This window comes from Eumetopias jubatus, unplaced genomic scaffold (assembly GCF_037043125.1).
Source record: "Eumetopias jubatus isolate StellerSeaLion01/CBP00866 unplaced genomic scaffold, mEumJub1_p1.0 scaffold_14, whole genome shotgun sequence".
NCBI lineage: Eukaryota > Metazoa > Chordata > Mammalia > Carnivora > Otariidae > Eumetopias > Eumetopias jubatus.
In genome coordinates, this window is record NW_028274820.1 from 58,655,878 (window position 1) to 58,676,331 (window position 20,454).

The 20,454-nt window shown below is 43.6% G+C and overlaps 1 non-coding gene and 1 pseudogene across 1 annotated transcript; one reads left to right on the plus strand and one right to left on the minus strand.

The window, feature by feature from the left end:
* The first annotated feature begins 17,306 nt into the window (after positions 1-17,306).
* LOC114221255 (U6 spliceosomal RNA) lies at positions 17,307-17,409 on the plus strand. The gene has a single exon (XR_003611714.1). It is a non-coding gene; the product is annotated as a U6 spliceosomal RNA (small nuclear RNA).
* A 2,258-nt stretch (positions 17,410-19,667) lies between these two features.
* Positions 19,668-19,764, minus strand: LOC114221260 (U6 spliceosomal RNA; annotated as a pseudogene).
* Between the last annotated feature and the right edge of the window lie 690 nt (positions 19,765-20,454).

Here is a 20,454-nt window from a genome sequence, read left to right on the forward strand (position 1 = left end):
TAACAGAGCGACAATTATGGGTAAGACAGGTATGTGTGTGTGTGGTTATATACATAGACACACCATGCACATATATAAATAAAGGTGAATGTGTGATTCTGTGTGTGTATATATGAGATGTATGTTATAACATACATATAACATATAACATACATATCATGATTGACTTCGAAGACCCACAAATACAGAAAAATGACCTACTGGGAAACCCACGGAAATATGTCACACCCAGAAGGCCAACAACTAGGACAAAGGGCCACCCCCGAGCTGTAATAGGATTTGTCTTCCGTTTTCTGGGGTCAAGTGTCTTCCGTTTTCTGGGGTCAAGTGACTGTTGCAAAATAATCCATTTATTTTTTATAAAGACGGCCACCTTTGGCAGGATAAAATGGGGAAGTCCCTGCCTGGAGCAGAAGCGGTGTGCCATGCTGGTGACAGCGACCTTAATTGATATTTCTGCCCAGGGGCAGCTTCTCTCTCTTTCTCCTCCCAAGTGAGAAACTGCTTTACAGGAACGGGGCAGGGCAAGCCTGGGGCAGATGCAAAAGACCTTGTGTGCTCTGTTGGCATGGCTGCCCTCCCTGGCCTATTCTGCCAGTCACAGGCCACTGCACCCTCTAACAGTGCCCCTCATGCTGTTGGCCTCCAGCGTCCTCCATGGGGAAGAGCCTTGGAATGCCTCGGCCGGAGCTCAAACACATCCTCCACACCTGAGAGTTCTCAGGGCGGCACCTCTGCGCATGTCCTGCTCTCACACTGAGGGCTCTGTGTAGAGTGGGGCAGAACCTATAAGAGATGAAGGGCTTTGGGGCGCATGGGTGGCTCAGTTGGTTGAGTGTTCAACTCTTGATTTCGGCTCAGGTCGTGATCTCAGGGTTGTGAGATCAAGCCCCACATAAGGCTCTGTGCTCAGAGGGGAGTCTGCTGGAGATTCTCTCTCTCCCTCTCCCTCTGCCCCTCCCCCTGCTCACGCTCTCACGCGCGCTCTCTCTCTCTCAAATAAATAAATCTTTAAAAGAGAGAGAGAGAGAGAGCTGAAGCGTTTCATTATGTATGACCTAATCCTCAAAGACATGGAAGGTTGGGTCCCAGAGGGAAAGGGAAAATCTAGATATCTGAATTTTCTCCCTGGAATTTCTGCATCCTTTTGGAGTTCTTAAAATTTGATCCCACCTTTGATATTACCCATGAGGGAATGGCACTCTTCCTTAAATCACATGTCAAACAATCATTCCAAATATTTTCTTCAGAGAGCTTTTGTTATTTTTCTACAAGGTTAGTCCTTGTAGGATAATGTGTGTGTGTGTGTGTGTGTGTGTGTGTGTGTGTGTGTGTGTGTGTGTGTCTATGGTTAAGGAAAAGAGTTGGTCATTCAACAAGTCACTGGCAGCATGGAGGCTTGCAGCAGGTGCTGGATGATATCTGGAAGACTTTTAGCCCATGTGTCTGTTCTGTCATTTGGTTTGTTCATTCAGAACATGTGATTCAAAGATTGGTTGTAAATAGATGCATAGTGAGCTTGGAAATCAAAGTTATAGTCAAAAGATATGTTTACTTTCTGCTGTATGAAGTACTATAGCTCTTTGTTACTACCACAATAATTCATTATAAATATTTCATTTAAAAAAATAAGTACTGGACCTTCTGGCCAAAATTTAAATCAGAGCAGACCCAGTGAAAAGTCTTTGTCAGGACTCTGGGTAATAAAAGAGAGTAACCCAGTTTCATCTAGCTTACAGCAGAGAGTCTGTCAGTTTCCAGAACTGGGGAGTCTAGAGTTATAGGATTTAAAAAGTCAGGTTCTGCTGGATCCAGGGACATACAAGGTCAGTCGTCAGTCTCTTTCTCTCTCTCTCTTTCTTCCTGTGGCTCTTTCTCTACAGATGGAAAGATAGTCCAGGCAGCTCAAAGACCATATCCTTATAGCTATGATTCCAAATTGAAGAGACATACACATGGTCTCTCAGCATCTATGTAGAAAGTCTCAAGAAAGATGGCCATTTCAAAGCCAATCACTCTGGCTTGGCTTTGGAGAGGACTTGGACTGGCCCATCAGGATCACATGCCCCCTCTGCACTGGGGGGCACATGGAGTGCCTGTGGGGTGGGGTGCTGTGCAGGGGGACACAACCCTCGTATTTGTAGATCTATCAGGTCCCATGGAATAGGGACAGCATGGTTCTCTAAAGTAAAGAGTGAGGTATGCTTACCTGAAGGAGGGAAAGGAATACCAGATGGACAAATGATTTCTCAAAGAATCACTCTAAAGTGTGCCTGAAAAGGAATCAATCCTGTTTGACATACTTTTAGGAAACTAATAATGAGAACAGAGAAAAAACTAAGATTATTGGACAGCATTGAATGGAATATTATTAAGGACATATATGGACTCAAGAGAGTTTGCTTCAAAAAATACCTTCACAGTGAAAATCTAGGGATGATGGTATCTTGATTAAAATGTTTATTTTCATAAAACAGAATCCAAACAGCCTCAGAGTCAAAACAACTTTTCCTGGAACTGAGGTATTTTTCCCCCAAAGACGTCCAAATTTAATTAGGATGGGATGAACAGCATCTGGACATTCCTGATCTTATATTTTGACATAATTTAGCCTCAGGGGCAGTCATATTTTCTTAGAAGATGATCCTTCCTTTCCTTCTGATGGGCTTTGTCCTTGGGTAAGGGAGAAGGGAGAGGTTGCTAGAATTTGTCCCACACTATTCACCATCACACATCTTCTTAAGGGAGCTCTGCTGGAAGTAGAGAGAAACCCAGTACTTCACGAAGCTATTCGGAAGGCTCTTGAAAGTCACAGGGCTCTGAAGGGGAGTGTCTGTCACCAACTGACTCTGGCTGTCCTGCTTTACACAGTTTTATGACTTCTAGTCTATTTCCATCAGTTATCCTATTTTATGGCTGCAAATAAGATAAATTGCGATCTCTCTCTCTCTCAATCTCTCCCTCCCTCCCTCCATTAGGGTCACAGATTAGAGGACGCACTGCTCATCTGTAAATTAAAATAGATCATTCCACAGTCCCATACTCTCTCAGACCTCTTGTAACCTCACCCATAACAACTTCTGCAGGCAGAATATGGGACCCCAGAGCCTGTCTCAGAGGACAAGAGACTAAGCAGGTGCCAGTATCAAAATGGGTTTAGCAAAGCTGTGTCCCTCAGAGATCTGATCACGCCTCTGTGACAAGAACAGTCTCCCTTCTGGTCCTGTGTGGGTAATCTCCCCTCGGGTTTAAAATCCCTCAGCCATGTGACTTAGACAAGTCACTTCACCTCTCGGGGATCACTGATAAAATGAACAGAAAAGACTTGGTGATTTCAGTGGCCCTTACAGTTCTGATGCCCTTACTCTATATCCCACCACCACGATTTAGGGGAGTTCTGTGCAACCATAACTCTTTCTGGTGTCTCTCAGATAATGGCCAGCCCTAACCTCACCCTGCCAGAGGGTATGTCTGCAATAGCAGGAACAAAAGCAAGGACAGACAGGGGGACAAGCATCAGCTATATTCAGATTAAAATTGGTAAGGTTAAGTCAGTAACATCCTTAATAACGTGGCCATTTCTTTCTCCTTCTCCCCTCTGGGATTAAAGCTTGTGTGCTGACTGTTGAAAAATCAGTCATTAACGGCCAGGAAATGACTTCCCCATCCATCAGAACACTGCTCAGCCATGTTTCAGCTTTTCCCCCCTTTCCCTGTGTAATTATTCTCATCCACCACTGATTACAGTTTATAATAGCCATAATTCTCTCCAAATCAATCATTACTTTACTTTACCACAGGGTTACTGGTAGAAGCATGAGGGAATGCAGTACCCCTGGCTGGGTTTTATTTTTTGGAAATTGCCTGCTTTCGTCTGGATCTCATTTAATCATCTGGATGTTCAAAGAAAAGCTAAGATTTTAATTCAAAGGCATTTTTTTTCTACTTGACCTTAACTCTTCTTCTTCTTCTTCTTTTTTTTTTTTTTTAAGAGGAAATGATGGCTGGTTAAATAAGGCTGTACAAAATCTGCCAGTGTTGTTGTTTGGAGTGATTTAGGTAGGGGACACAGTGGGGATTCTTGTCGGGAATTCATGTGCTTCTTTGGCGCTTCACCCACTTGAGTGCTGTTCAGGCTATCCATCCTGCATGAGTTCCTGAAAGGTTCAAGAACTGTCTGTTCCCTCCAAGGAATAATTGAAGCCAACATTCCTATTGGGAGGAAGCAAAGTTTTTTTTCTTATACATTCTGGGAGGTATGATAATCAGTCATTTACACCTTAGTGAGAATTTAAGGCTATTCAGTTTTATCCAGTATTTACCAGACTTATTATGTTCAATATACAGAGCCAGTGCTTTGGTGAGTTAAAAAAAAAAAATGAATATGATCTAATCCTTGCATTCTGGAGGTCACATGGTGGCTAGAAGTGGTAGGAAGATAGACATATAAATAATCATTTCAGTACTCATCATGTGCACCTTGGATTGTTGGGGTACAAAATGCCGTGGGAGAATGAGAAAAAGAGGCTATTTATACACTAAGGGTCTTCGAATTTCTAGACGAAATGTGATTGGAGCTGAACCTTGGCGGAGGGCAAGGACTTGAACAAGTAGTCATTCCTGGAGAGGACAGCAGAAATTAATCACCAAGGGCTGGTAAGGGCAGAGAGGAAGGAGGCGACCAAGGCCTGACAGGAAAGGCCTGAAAAGGTGCCATGACCTAGGGCCATGGGGTGGTGTAACCTGGGCCATGGGGGTTGCCCAATGGCTGGCTGGAGCATCAGGTAACCCCCAGGAAAGCTCTGGAGAACCATCCAGGCTCCTTTCGGAGAGATCTAGACATACTTCCCATGGCAGCATTAGCAAACACAAGAAGATAGTACAAGACATCACATAATCCGAGCTATATTATTAGAAATGTGACCTCATGGCTAGTGAAATTTGGGACCTGCTGGTTACAATAATGAAAGGAATAATTTTATAATACTGGACCCTCACCAAAAAAAAAAAAAAATGGTCTCTTAAGCCCAAATAAAACCAGGTTGAAGTTGAAACTCTAACAGAAGACATTTTACTTAGAAATTTTTTAAATATTAGCATAGTGTGCTGGATCAGCATCAACAGCAAATGTTCTCAGAGCTATTGGCACAAAGGAAGGGTTGTATCTGTGGTAGGAATAGGGACATCACCTTTGCCCTGGCCTCCCTCCTTACTAGCACATGGTTGGTCTATTGGGGAGACGCATGAACTCTCACAGAGCCCCTTTTACCCTCATTTACCATATTTGCCATATATAGGAGACATGACATAATTCATGTACCAAAAGCCCAGGGGTCTACAGTCTGGGGGAAAGTATTCCAGGTAGCTGCTAATCTGGAAGTTATTTTCTTTCCCTAAACGGCCAGGGTGGTCCATATCAGTGGGTTTACAGCTTTCTTATTTCATGAGCCAGTAAAATTATTTTTTTTTTTTTACATTGGGTGGTAATGGGGGGAAATGTGGGTTTGCCTATTTATTCTTTTGCCAAGTCAAGGCATAAAATATAACCACTTTCAGCTCCTCTATTGTTTCACACACGCACAAAGCACATCTTGATACCAAAAACATAAGTAAACCATAATCTCAGCATAGAGGACAGTCCTTTCAATGGAAAGCTTTACTGAAGAAAACTTTCTTTGTTGTTCTTACTTTTCTCATTTTGCAACAGAAGGCTCAAAGATGTGTCTTTGGAGGGCATGGGGCCCGGGAGAAGTTTTGATCTGCATGAGCCCTCTCTCATGCTGCTAGAAGATAGCTCAGAGAGATGATTCTGGGGTCATTTCACTGGACACACGCTGAGAGAAAGGAAAGGTATGGCCTTATTTTTCAACATTGTCCAAATTGATCAGGAAGCAAATCAGGACCCAGTGTCAACTCACAATATGATGTTTGTGAACAGCAGAAGACAGAGGCTGAGAAGTCTGTCTTCTCAGCTAATATATCAGCCTTGCTGTGGAAGGATGCCCATTCTGCTAGGCTTTTTTGTGGTCAAGGGCTTGTTGTGCATAGAAGGCTGGCTGAGGACACGGGATTAGGAAAAGAATGTGTTAAAAGGGTGGAACAGAACCTGGCCAAAAGCATCTCCTTTTTAAGTCACTCTTGGCTAAGGTCTTCATTAATTCCCAGTGTGAGGGCAGAGAGAAAGAGAGGATTGATGGCTAAAAAGACTTATTACTGAATCCTGACTATGCACCTACTGCATACCACACATGTGCGAATGCCAAATACCGGCTCTGCTCCATGCAAAAACCTTCACAGCTACACCACCTTATTTAATCCTCAAGACAAGTTTATGAAATAGGTGTTCAACGCAACTTTTTTTTAGTTGGTGAAAACAGGAACTAGGAGAGGTTAGGTTCTTAGCCTCTGATTACAGAGGTGGGAGCAACACTCAAGTTTGCCTGCGCCAAGAGGCCACTCTGGCCGCCGTGCCAAGACCCTTCCTGCAGGATTGGCGCTTGGTTTGTGTAATCGCCTCCCTACACGTGTGCGTGGCCTGCAGTCCTACACTTAACACGCTGGTTCTGGTGTATTCCATCATATGGCTTTTCTAAGTCTCGATGAATCCTTTGTCGTTCTTGTACATGTCTCCAGACATTGTTAAGGGATAAGCCTGAGTAAATCAGGTACGGACGGGGGTCTGGCATCAAGGAGGCCGTCCAGGTAAGCAAGTGGGGGGGGGGGGGTCCTCCCCGCTCCCATCTGACCACAGCGCCCTCACTCTCAGGACTGGATGGCTACTGATTTCAGGGGTTTTCAGAAAGCTTCCCCAGTCTCGCAGGCTCTAGCCCCCATCTGCCACATCTACGGGGTTGGATGCAAATTCCCAGGAACATGAATCACCTGCTTTTCTCTAGGGTTTTCCTCCATCTTTGGCCCAAATACTTCATAGCAGCAGTGCCAGAAAGAAGCCCTGGGAGAGAGGAAAGCTTGCATATTAATTCCAGTGGCAACGTAATGAGAATTTCATTCACTTACTTTGAATTCCCTGGTGTCCCCCATCCTCCCCTTGGTTCATTAACTCTCCATACCTTGCCCGGCTGCTGAATCTCAAGGGAACAAATGCACTCTCGGTTCCTCCAGCAGTTTGCCTGGCTGGTCCCCTCTTCCCTGTATTTCCCCCAGGACTTCATTCACACACACAGCTGCAGCTGCCTCTCACAGAGGTCTTCATCCAGCACAGAGTGTGCATTGCCCCTCTCCAGGAGAGGACAGCCTCCTTAGTGTGAGGCTTAAGCCTAGGTTCTGCCATCTGATCAGGCTCTGCTGGCCTTCTCTTCTCTGATATTGGGGGGGGGGGTTCAGCCCCTAGTTCTCAACCCCCACCCCACCCCAAAACAACAAACATACTCATTTATTTCAGAGAGGGACCTCACTCGGTTGTGGTCAAAATGTGATAAAATGCTTTTCTGTAGTCTGAGTCTACAATTCCAGACAAAGATTGAGGAGTATGAGAACTTGTGCAGGGACAGGGAGGGGGGTTGTGGTTTGGGGAGAAAGTGTAAACTAGACTCTATAATCCATCCAACATAGATCAGAGTCAAAAGCTGACAGTTTCATTCTCAATTTGGATGAAGAAGCAAACATGCTTTCACACTAGAAAAAAATCTCATTTAATCCCTGCTAACCACGTCTGTCAGAAGCCCGTGTGTGTGTGTGCGCGTGTGTGTGTGTGTGTGCGCGTGTGTGCGCGTGCGCGCATGCGCACAGGCGTTAACTGGCCCCATAAACTAGGAAATGTAGAGAAAGGCACTGTTCCTCCCTATCCTGTAGATCTGAGGTGGCGGCAGGGCTGAACAGACTCTTCAGGCTTTTCGAAGCGCGGGGCTGACGTCATGGGCATGCGCACTGGACCCCACACCTGGAAGGACTCTGTGCTTCGTAATACTCGGCTGTTGCTGTCCCAAAATTCTCAACAACTTATAACAAGAGACCTGCATTTCTGTTTAGCACTAGGCCCCATAAATTATGCAGCTGATCTTATTGAGAAGTATATCGTAGATAGAACAATGGCTGAAAACACCAAATACAAATAAGTTGTGTGATCTTGGGTCCATCCCTTCACTTCTCTGAGCCTTAGCTGGGCTCACATTTGGTGATTCTCAACTCTGGCTGTACCTTCAAATCACCAGAGGAGCTTTGGAGAAATATCAATGTACTAGAATCCATTTGGAAAGGGGACTGGCACCAGAATTGTTTTGAAGTTTCATTTGAAGTTCTGCAGGTGATTCTGATGCAAAATTATTTCTGAAAATACAAGCCTAGACAATCTAAGCTCTGTTTTCTGTGATCATGTATTCATTTTCCTTGGTACCTGTTCAAATTCCCATTACTGCTGTATTCCATAGTATAATCATGCTTGTTTTAATTTAAAACTAACATTTTGGGGCACCTGGGTGGCTCAGTAAGTTAGATGTCTGCCTTCGGCTCAAGTTGTGGTCCCAGGGTCCTGGAATCGAGCCCCGCGTCAGGGTCCCTCCTCTGCGGGGAGCCTGCTTCTCCCTCTCCCTCTGCCTGCCACTCGGCCTGCTCTCTCTCTTTCTCTCTGCCAAATAAATAAGTAAATAAAATCTTTTAAAAAATTTAAAGCTAACATTTTAAATTTATTATCTAGTAAAAGGACACTCCAGGAAGATGCACCATATTTAATTTGTGTATAACTCATGGCTTTGCACCCTCAGATGTGTAGTAGCCCACTTTCAGAGACCCAGGACTAGACTGAGGATGGCCTTTAAGGACCCTTATTTCTTCAATATTCTTGGTACCTATGATCTGTCTTCCATAGATCTTTCCACAGATGGCCATATTCATGTGAGAAATGAATTCCTTAGATGTGTGTATCCTTCCCTGCTAACATCACCAACCCTGGGCCTTCAAGGAAGTTCAGTGTGTATACTAAAGGTCAAGGTCAAAACAGGGAGTGGTTGGTGTAGGCCCAAGGAAAGAATCTGAATTCTCAGCTGCTCCAACAAGTTAACAAAAGAGTCTTATTCTTAGTCACATTGGGAAACATCAATACTGTTGAGTAGTTGGTTAGATCTCTTAGAGCTACCCTGGTATTACTCTAGACAAAAACATGGCAAATGGAAGTTTTTCTCTCATGCTCTTCAGAATCCCTAAAAGTGACCAATTTGCTCAGAGTGTATTCTGCCAGCTTAATCAGGCCTGCCCACTAGGGGGTTAGTACATTACATGCCCTAAACCATCTTTCTTCTCTCATATAGCTGCCCTTGGAATAGGATTTGATAAACTAATTCTCACTAAAGTGTCAATGACTGATGCCATCTACTTAGTTCTTTCCAAGTGTAGTATATTACAACAGGGCTGCATTTCCTTAACCCAAAAGAATACGGCTTTAAGGTAGAATTTTAGGGATGAATGGCAAGCAAAGAAGGGTATAGTTAGACCTAGACCAGGCTTCCTGGACCTCCTCAAATAACATAGCTCCTCTGGCAGCTGGCCATATGTTTGTTATTTAAGCAACAAATAATGCTATCATCAAGCAAGTCTTTGAACATATGAAAGCATGTATTTAAAAAATCAACCAACCAAATAAATGAAAAACCCAAGGATATCATTTGAATTCCTACTCAAATTGCTCAAAGATGGAAAGATGAATTAAGGGTGCTTCAGGAAAACCTGGCAGATAAACAAGGAGTTTAACATTAACACTGTGAAAATGAGTAAAGAAGAAAAGGGTGGATTGCAGTTAAGAAGGATCTAAGCATAAAAGGCAAATCTCTGGCATTCCCCAAACACTTTGGATCCAAGAAACCAGCTAAGGGAAATAAGTGAAAGATTTAACAGAGAAAGCAGCCAAGGAGCCAGGGGGAAAGGGAGTAGGTGCTGACGTGCGGTGCACCCTCCCCCTCACCAGACCCTGGGTCCTACTCCACACATATGTCTGCCCAAAGGGAGCTCCTTTTTCGCCTATGTCCATCTGGAGGGAATGGTGCTTTCTGATTGGTCTATCAGAAGAACACTCTCCTAATTTTCACCAAGATTTCCTACAGGCCAGCAGCAACCCTGGAACCAATCCCAGTTAACCTGTGGTCTGTATGCAGAAAATGTAAAAGTAAGAATAGCCAAAGGAAGCAGAATGTCACAAAAATTTAGACCTAGACCCAACAAGGAAGGCAGGCAAGCAAAGGAATTGAGATCGGTAGAAGAAACACATTTAATGAATCTCTGAAATGTTTTCACCAGGTCAACCCCTGCCTGGAAGAGACGAAAAAGAACTAAGGCGACCAACCTAGCTCCCTTTCCTGCCAGGACTGACCTATAATTAGGGAACAACGTAAAAGGCCCGTGCAGGGCTCAAGGCGGTGCCTCTTGAAATCTACAGGCCAAAGAAGTTGCCCTTCTTTATTTTGCTAATTTAATGTGAAAGTGAGATAGGCTCCTTTGCAACTTTGACAGCTAGCTTTCTGGGAAGGTGTCTAATATTGGACGTAAAATGGAGACGTGAATCGATGAGACTCATTAATATTCATAGACAGCAGATTAAGGTTGGTGGGAAAAATTATTTATGAAACCGGGGTATTGTCTTCTCACCAAAAGGATTTTGTTTGGAGAGAGTTGCAACCAGGTGACAGGGCTATGACAGATTCGGTATGAATTTGCAGATTTCTGCGTTCATCTCCCAAGGAAAAGAATCTGAAGCATTTGCAAGCAAAGAATGTGCTGGGCTGAGAGCAGTAAATGCTTCAGCATCGGGCGCCGGTGGGTGTAATGAGGTTCAGACACGGCGGGCATGATGGAAGGTACTTAGAAGGGAATGAAAGAATGGATTGAGAGTGTGGCTATGTAACAAAGGAACAGGCTGAAAGCAGAACAGGGCTCAGCTGATGGCAAGAGAGGTGGGGGGATGAAACATAGCATGTTCCTTTTTTATTATGCATGTGGGGGATGGGTGATAGCACAAACCTGAATAATATAATATGTAATTTACAATCTTTTCTCACATTAAATATGTATTTGTTGTGCTGCATGAGAAGCCTTTGTGTTATATCTGACTGTAGTTAGTATACACTGTTTTATAATCTAATAAAGACAAGAGTGAAAGTCAATGAGTTAGGAAGGAGTCTCAGATCCTCAAAGAAACTCTGTTAACAGTACCCTTTACTTACACAGTTTGAGGATTTATTGCCAGTCCCTTATCTCCGTGAGCCCTTTCCTCCTTTATCTTTCTGATCCTTTACAGGCTTGTGGAAGTAAGCTGTAGACATCTGCTGAAATTTTAAAGTGACAGGTGAAAATTCTTTTTTCCAGAATTAAGCATTGAGAGTGGCAGAGTGAGAACCTTAGAATAAGACCTTGAATTGTTCCCTAGGGCGTACAGCATGCCATGGATTTCTTAAAAAGGAGTTTCTATTGATTGTGCTTCAGAAAATTTAGTCCCCTACTCATGGGCCAGCCCATCACAGTTTGATGGTTGCTGTGATGTTGTAAACATAATTGGAGAAGAAAAAGTGGCTGTCCACTGTAGATTGTTTACCCACAAGGCTTAAATTAACTAAGGTCTCCAGATCAATTAAAAAAAAATTTTTTTTTAGGTAGATACGAACAGATGAAATTTAAAAATGTGTTCCCAGGAATTTGATAGGCCAGTCTTTGAGGACAGGAGACCTGGAGCCAATCTAAGCAGAGCTTTGTGCAAAACAGCACAGCAGAGGCTCCAAAGGGGAACAAAATCAGGGTTTGAAAGCTGGAAGAATTCTTAGCTGTGATCTGCCCTAATCTCTTCATTTGGAAAGTGTAGAAATGAAGACTGATAAAGAACGCAGCCAAATGGATAAACAATGCGTGGGACACCCATACGATGGAATATTATTAGTCATCCAAAGAACAAAGCCCTGACACGTGCTACGCCATGGACGAACCCCCAAAATATTATGCAGAACAAAAGAAGCCAGACATCAAAGGTCACATATCTTATGGCTCCATTTGTAGGCCATGTCCAGACTCGACAAATCCATGGGGACAGAGAGCAGATTGGTGATTGCAGCAGCCAGAGGGAGGGAATGTGGGGGGTGACTGCAAACAGGATGGGGCTTCTTTGTGGGGTCATGAAAAGGTTCTGACATTGTAGGGTGGTAGTGGTTGCATAACCTTGTCTATATGTTAAAAATCCACTGAACTGTACACCTTAATATGGCGAATTTTATGTTCTATGAATTTAATCTCAACTTTTTTTTCAATTGAGAAAAAAAGACAAAAAGAAAAAAAGAAGAGAGGGCTTGACAAAAACGTTTAGCAAGGACTGGAGCCCAGCCTCCTCATCTGAAAGGAGCGTCCTTTCCATTCATAGACCCTCTTCTGGAATCATGTTTTTAGTATATAAAATTAACATATAATAACAAAGAAGACCAATTATATCAAAATGCAAAATATTCTTAAAAAAAAAAAAACACCCAAATGTGTGATCTAGTACGGCATGCTTTTCTAGAACGGCACATTAAAGAAGAGTAACTAGCAGCTGGTCTGCGCCCTATTGTCATTTCCAAGTTGTGATGAACATATGTGATTCTGCACAATGTCCGCAACAACTGCAATGGGGTATGAAATCTGTGATTTCTATTAATGACAAAAATCACAGATACTAATGCTGGTTTCTTGCTGACACTCATCATTAAGGAAATGCCAAGTTTCAGTTAGAACATAGTGAAAATAAAAATACATGTGTTTTTTCACGTCCGGAATCATAGACCCTCAAATTATACATATGGGTCACTTGGGGGTTCATAGACCCCGTTAAGTATCCCTCCATGGCACCACTTTGGATGGTATCCAGGAAAAAGTGCAAAGAACTCAAAATATTTAATAAGCCCTTCTCGTTTAATTACCTAGGGCGGATGGTTTCTAATCTCAGCCACTGGCGAACAGCAAAAGTAACATCTAAGGAGACTTCTTGTCATTCTTTGAAGAGCGCATAATAAACTACCCGATTTAGTAGGCAGGTAAGTCCCCTAAATGCAAATAGGTTTCATTGGGTTTGTGTCAACTCTCAGGTTGTAGGGAATGCTAGGGTGCTGTCTGCAGAACAATTCTGAGGTTCTGTTTCCTGCTGGGGGTGTTGGTAAATTCTGTGATGGATTCATGTGATTATTGATGTCTGCTTCTGAGCCCAGAAAGAGGAGTGGTGACCCCCTGATCCTATTAACTCCCAACCCTAAATGCTGAGCACTTCTTCCTAGACCTGCAGCCTATCTCTTAATGCAATTGGTGCCACCAGGAGCCTGGGTTTAGCAATTCAGTCCTTAGCAATTCTACACCAAATGTGTGATGTTAACACCTAAGGTAAATTAGCCATGCAGACATTCGTTGTGGCTTTTCTTTTTAACAACAAATGCCATTGTTTATTAGCATGACAATATACTACAATGAAATGACGCTTATTAAGAAGCTATCATTTGGAGAATGATATCAACACGAGGAAGTACTTCAGAAAACATGATACTTCTTGTTTAAAATACTGTTAAGCTCTGCTTTTTAATTTACTCAAGCCCTGCAGGTCCTCTGAGAACGAATCGAAACTCACAGTGAAGCTTCCAGGTACCACCAAGAGCCAAGGTTCTGACCTACAGAGCCAGGAAGCCAAGTGATTCCCCACGGCTGTGACTTTCCCTCCGATGTGCCCGGGGGTCACAACTTACCATGAAGCGGGCTTCTGGGTATCTGACCAACAGGTGGCTGCCCTCTAATCTTGGGTGTTGGTCCTTTGGTCCTATTGCTTTAGTTAGTGAAGGTAACAGCTACCCCACCCAGACCTGCAAGGGAAGGCAGCTTCTGGAGCTTGATTCTGTATGTTGTTCTCCTTGGTACCCCACACAGATGAGGCAAATGTGATGTGTATGCATATGCAAATGTGATGTGTTTGATCTGTATGTAATATATATATATATCGTGTGTGTGTGTGCGCGCGTGCGCGCACACGCGCACATATCTCCATTGTCCTTCTCCCTTTGGAATTGCTTTCCCCCCACTGTTCAGGATGAGAAGGAAAAGAGCATCCGGTGAGTGGGTGGGTAGTCATCTCAATTCCCTGACCCTTAACTTTAAGTCAGTTTGACTGGACAACTTAATTTGGCCTTCTGGCTTCTACTCAACCATTCTTCAGAGACTCTATTCCTCCAAATAACCTCGTTGGCAGTGAATTTGACTCCTGATGCTTCCGAAGCTTGAAATGGTAGTGTGTTTTGAGATTGACAGGAAGCTCTCCTCCATCCATTTCATCCCCCTCACTTGTGAGTTTGAGGCTCCTTTGATTTTTGACACTTGGACCAGCTTCACGTAAAGTGAGAGCACCTCCTGGGAGGCAGCAGGAGAGAGGAGATCCAGGGCCTTCCCCCCTTTCTCACTCATCCAGGGCAGACTGCACTCACTGAACGCAACACTCTTTCCTGCAAACCTGGGGCTGGCCTCAGAGTCCTTCTGAACATGTTGGAAGCCAACAGTGGAAGTCAATGTGTAAGGGGAAACCTGCTTGCCAACCTGACATTGAATGAACCCACGTCAATGAACAGTGAAGGCATGAGGTTTGCATAACTGATCACTAGCTCATGGTGCAGTGGAAGGCTGTGTCCCCCAGCTAACGCTTGAAGGTCAATGTGTGTGCTTCTTAAACAAGCAAGTTAGATGCTCCTGTTTAAGGGCTTCTCTTAAACCACCACAAAATATCCACCTTGTCCATTAATCTCTGTGGGAGAGCCTAACGGAGAGGATTGCTGGGGAGTGAGATGTGTCACTCCCCTGTGCACTGGGAGGTGCTCCGTTCCTCAGGCATGTCAAGCCAGTCCTGGCACGGGACAGCCCCTGTGTCCCTCTCGCTCAGTGCCCTGCCTCCTGGCCCCTGGGGTTTGCCCACCCCAGCCCCATCGGCCTAGGAGCGCTAGCTCTTCCATTTTCCCTAGACCTCCCCGGCCTTCTCCTCTGAGCATCATTTGCCCACCTTTGCAAGAACCAAACTCCCTCACATCTCCCTGTTATCTTTGGGAGCAAGCACAGTTTTCTAGCACACCAGGCATTGTGTTAATCATCAGTGGTGTATGATGTTTCATTATCACAAAATCCCCCTTCCCTCCACTTTGCTTCTCTCTTTACAGCCTCCCTGATCACTAGGTTGGCCGTTGGAAGGTGTCCCCTTGCTTAGTAGAGATAATCCCCTTGCTGAACAGAGGTACTCATTCATACTTTTGTACCCAATAACCCTCTGTCATAGATGACTCTCCTGGAGCCAAGCTCTTCTCTCCAGTCCAAAACCATGCCTCAGCACAGTCTCCACCCTTGCACGGTTAACCTCTTGATTGTCTGATATTTCAGGCAGCAAAGGATCAGCCCCTGCTGCTGAGAGCAAGTCAGGCAGTGGGGCCAGTCCCGTAAACTAACGGCCTCACTTAGCTGCAGCCTTGTCTTCTACACAAAAATCTTCTCTCTCAACGTTGTAGGCTTCTCAGGGTGGGGAAGAGATTAAGAAACTCATCCTCCGCCTGTCAGCTTTCACCCAGGCAAGGAGGGAATCTGAATGGGAATTCAGATTCCCATTCTATCTTCTGGAACACAGTTTAGGCTGGGGCCTTCTGAGCCTCCTAGCTAGTAAGCCTGACTTGGGAATCTGAGAATCTGTCGGTGGGGTGCAGGAAGTACAATGGTGTGCAAAGTGTGGGGTGCCACCCTCCCCGCACCCCCCCCCCCCCCCCCCGTCCATCCAGCCCAGAGAAGTAAAGTGAGCTCAAAACAATTAGCCAAAGGGATCAACTGTCTGTTTCCCGGACATGCTTCTGGTTAAAGCTACAGCAAAGTACGAAAGGTGCCAGGCAGTGAAGGAAAACATGGATAATCCCAAATGTTCACATTTCCTCAATTTCAAAGTTTTCATGGTGTCTTTCCCACGGCCGTTGTTCCAATAAGCAGAGGAACTGCTGGGCCATGGAAAGGGCCCTGGCTTTGGAATGAGAAGACCAGGGATGCGTACTAGCCTCTGCACTTGCTGGGGGTGTGACCTTGACCAAGGCCTGGGCAGAGCAATCTTGTGGAACCAAAGTGCCCCACTGGTAAACAGGGAACCATTAGAATGTCTTGTTCTCTGCAGCATTATGAGCTTCCAATAGCACGAGGTAGACCAGTTATGTGCTGCAATTTGCATTACAAAAACAAGGACTTTTTCCCTTTTTCTCCATCATTCAACAGCCCATGATCCTCCCAGGAGCCCCTCTCCCCCCAGCTCTCCTGCCTTGCTGTATCCAGCATTTGCCGGGGCCACCCAAGGCCCAGTTAGTGGGGAGCTCAGTGGGGTGGGTGGGGGGTGAATTCATGATGCTTCCATCTCGCCCATGCAGATGGGTAAGGCAGCTGAAATTAATGACATTCCGAGCCACTGCAGTGCTCATCTGCTTAACAATCCAATTTCTAGGACATTTTAGAAGTTGTTAGCTGACTGCCAAAAATGAGGATCATTAAAAATAGATTCACAGCTGTTCAGGAAGCCAGAGATATAATTTTACCTTCATTATGCCTTATTGCAGATGTTATTGATTTAATCTCATTGCATTTTACTGTGTAATATCAATTCACACTGTCTTTGACTTGGAAATTAGGAACTGTATTTATTCTTCTTATTCTCATAGCACAGATATGCTGAGACTGACAGCCACAATGACACCAGGCTCCAAGGTGGTGGCACCATTTGGGCAAAGCCTAATTGTAGGGGTGCGGAGCTAATTCCGTGTCATTGCCCACGAGAAAAATCATCTAAAGATGGGGGTCACTGTGCCTTTTAAGAGTGGGTCTACCCACAAAAATAATTTAAATAAATGAATCAAAAGAACACTTGGTTTGCCTTGCATGTCACCAAAAAAGTTGGTTCAGTGAATCTTTCACTTCTCTGGCAATTCTTTTATCCTGAAAATTTCACATTGAAAATTGCTAGAGAATTTAATCTGAAATAAATTAGTGTACATTAGGATATTGTTTCCCAAGAGGGGTTTCTCAAAACATTTGTCTTGAGATACTCTCTGAATTTAAAAAAAAAATAAGGTCCAGGGGCGCCTGGGTGGCTCAGTGGGTCAAGCGTCTGCCTTCAGGTCAGGTTGTGATCCCAAGGCCCTAGGATCAAGCCCCACGTCTGGCTCCCTGCTCAGGGGGAGGTCTGCTTCTCCTTCTCTCTCTGCCCCTGCCCCCACTCATCCTCTCTCTATATCATTCTCTCTCAAATAAATAAATAAAAATCTTTAAAATAAAAATTTAAATAAAAATTTAAAAAAGGTCCAGTGCTTGTTTGGCACACATATACTAAAATTGGAATGATACAGAGATTAGCATGGTCCCCTGTGCAAGGACGACATACAAATTCACGAGGCATTCTATATTTTTATATAAATAAAATAAAATAAAATAGGTCCTAAACCCAAAAAGTCTGGGAAACACTAAATGATAAGTCCTTCTGTTAAGGAGTTACAGTATATGTTGGCATATTAAAGGTTCCAAGCATGAAAGAAATTTGCTTACTTTGTTTAATCCAGCGTTTTCCTAACTAAAGTGATGCAGAATCGTTTGTTCTCCCCACCCATTTACATCTCTGAGTGCTAGTGTATGGAAGAATACCATTTGGGAATCACTGCTTTAGGACAGTACTGGAAGAAGGAAGCCCAGCTCATCACTAGGAAGTCCCACACCTTTGTTGACTGCCAGTATGGCCGCCATCTTGAACCTAAATGAGCCGTTCCTGATTTACAAAGGTTTGGTTCATGAACTTTTTGACCTGAATGTCTGTGGCTTCATCTTTCTTCCTTTCCCTATTTCACTGTCTCAGCCTCCAGACTCACTCCATCCCATTCACTTCCAATTTCCAGCCTCCCCACCACCCCATCAACTCTGCCTCAAGAAAACTTGCCAAGCTCATCACTCACAGGTGCAGAGGGGTTCAGGGAGGCCCATGCCTACTCTATTTTTACTAGATTCAGCCATTTCCTCAAGTAAGTAGCTCTACACGAGTGAGAAAATTTGTTCATATGGTGTGCTCCAAAGCCTATATGACATCAAGTATAAAATGATTCCAAATTTGCCCTATTTTTTTGTAACATAAATATGTTTCATGGCCTTTAGCAACTCATTTAACCACTCTGTCTTGATGAGTGGTTGGCATAGCACGCCTAAAAATGCACAAGTGTCTCTGTCTATATTTATAAGGGCTTAGAAAAGAGCCCCATATTGCCAACAATGGCATTTGAAGGGGTTCCATATGCAACACTTGGTTTGATGAGCTCACACTGGAGGTTTTACCAACCACAGTGGACATCATCAAGGTTGGTGTGGCCCAAGGAGTTTTACTCCCTTTCTGCCTACTGCCTTGCAGACTTCCATATGTCACTAGCTTCCAGGCTGCTGAAGGTCTGTGGGGTCCTCATATGTTTATGTCTATGTCACTTTCTTTTATTTCATAGAAAATATTATCCCTTTGATCATGACATCTAACATTTGCTACCAGGTGGCAGAGAATGTTAAGCAACTTCATTGCTATCTCTCTCTAGCCCTTCCTTGCTCTTCCCCACCACAACTTGGCTGATTTCCCTACACCCAGCCAGTCCCCAGTGGTGACTTAATATCACTTCTCAGGATGACGACCAGGGGCAAATTTTGGGCAGGGTTTAGGCCCAAGGCAGGGTTCAGAGCACAGACCTGATCTTATTTGGTACTTATTCCCCACAATTACTAACTCCCCAACAACAGACAACTTGTGCCTCACCCCTGGATTGTGAGCCACACCGTGCCTGGCCTTTTACTTCTCCACCTGTCCACAATGGTGACTAGCACTGAGTTCAATGCCTCCTTACTCATTGCTGGTTTAGCCTCTCCCAGCCAGTAAGGGATAGAGCCAGTGTGGGATTCAAAGTCTCTCGGTAGGCAGATTCATCACACTGAACCAGTTCATCCCGAGGTGTGATTCTACAGAGCAGTCAGCTTACTCCTCCATGGGCCGACTCCATTCTTACAGAAATTCCACTCTAGTAACGTAGGTTGAAAAGCTAGCTGGGGATCATAACTGCATACATTGTTGTGCCATGGAAAATTATCCAGTTTGTTTGTTTGTTTGTTTGTTTGTTTTTTAGCAATATAGCTTATGCATACAGCTTCAAGAATGGTGTTTGGGGTAGGCAGGTGGCACAGCTATACTGACAAACTCATAGGGTCATAGGTGGTTCAACTGGAAAGAGATCATGGAGGACATTTAGAGCAATGTTCTTATTTTTGTAGTTAGGAATTTGAACTCCAAAGACTGGCACAACACAACTAATTGACTAAGTAATGCTGGAGAATTCCTTTTTACATAAACTCAAATGGGAGAATTCATTTTCCATTCCTTTATTGATACCTTTTTTCTTTCCAGTATTTAAGTTATGTTACATTTTAGTAGCTCTGATGTGGTTCAGAATTATGTCCCTTTTGAAATCAAACTAAAGTGAAATCTCCAAAAAAATCTCTAAAGAATCTGAGACAATGACAGACCACAAAGGAAAACTCAATTTGGACCCATATTTGAATGTCCTGAAAAATTAATGCAAGAGCAAAATGTAACTAATCTGTACACTGTACAGAAAATAAGTTTAGGACCTACTTTATTTTATTTATATAAAAATATGGAACGCTTCATGAATTTGTATGTCATCCTTGCACAGGGGACCATGCTAATCTCTGGTTTGAAAATTTGTGGTCATTATGAGCGATTGAGGTTTAGACTTAGGAGCCAGAAATACAGAGCAAAATATAACTAATCTGTACACTGTACAGAACATTGTTTTCCTTCCCCTAGCATACTTATATAAGTATATAAGTATATTATATAAGCATATACTTATATATGACAGACCCAGACATATTAAGAAAATAATAGAAAAATAAAAATGCTTCTTTACAGGACTTAAGCTACTCCATTAACGATGCTACTAAACAAAGGAATAAAAAATAAATTAAAAACAGGCATAAAGAAAACTAGCAGAGCGGCGCCACCTAGTGTCGATAATCTGAAAAAGCATCTGCCCTTCCCTGCGCCCTCCTGTGGTAGAATTTACCATTCTTCGTAGTCAGGAAAACGAATTTCATAAACATTGGTTTCTTTTCTCCGCTCCAGATGGGAGATGGAAAGAGATAGCATCTCAACACATTTTCTTAGCAAGGTATATCTTCATTCACTATATTTAAGACAAAACTATGGAGATCCAATTTCCCGTTGATCACACAATAGTCTTCCTTTACACATGATTTCAAGTGAACTGTACTCATTAACCTTTAAAATTTGAATAATCTTAAAAGACGTAAGCCCTTCGGTTACCATGACATTCTGTTCACATGAAATTTTATGAACGTCATTCCTGTATCAACATTTTAGTAACACTTCAAAGCCAAAACAAACTTTAATGA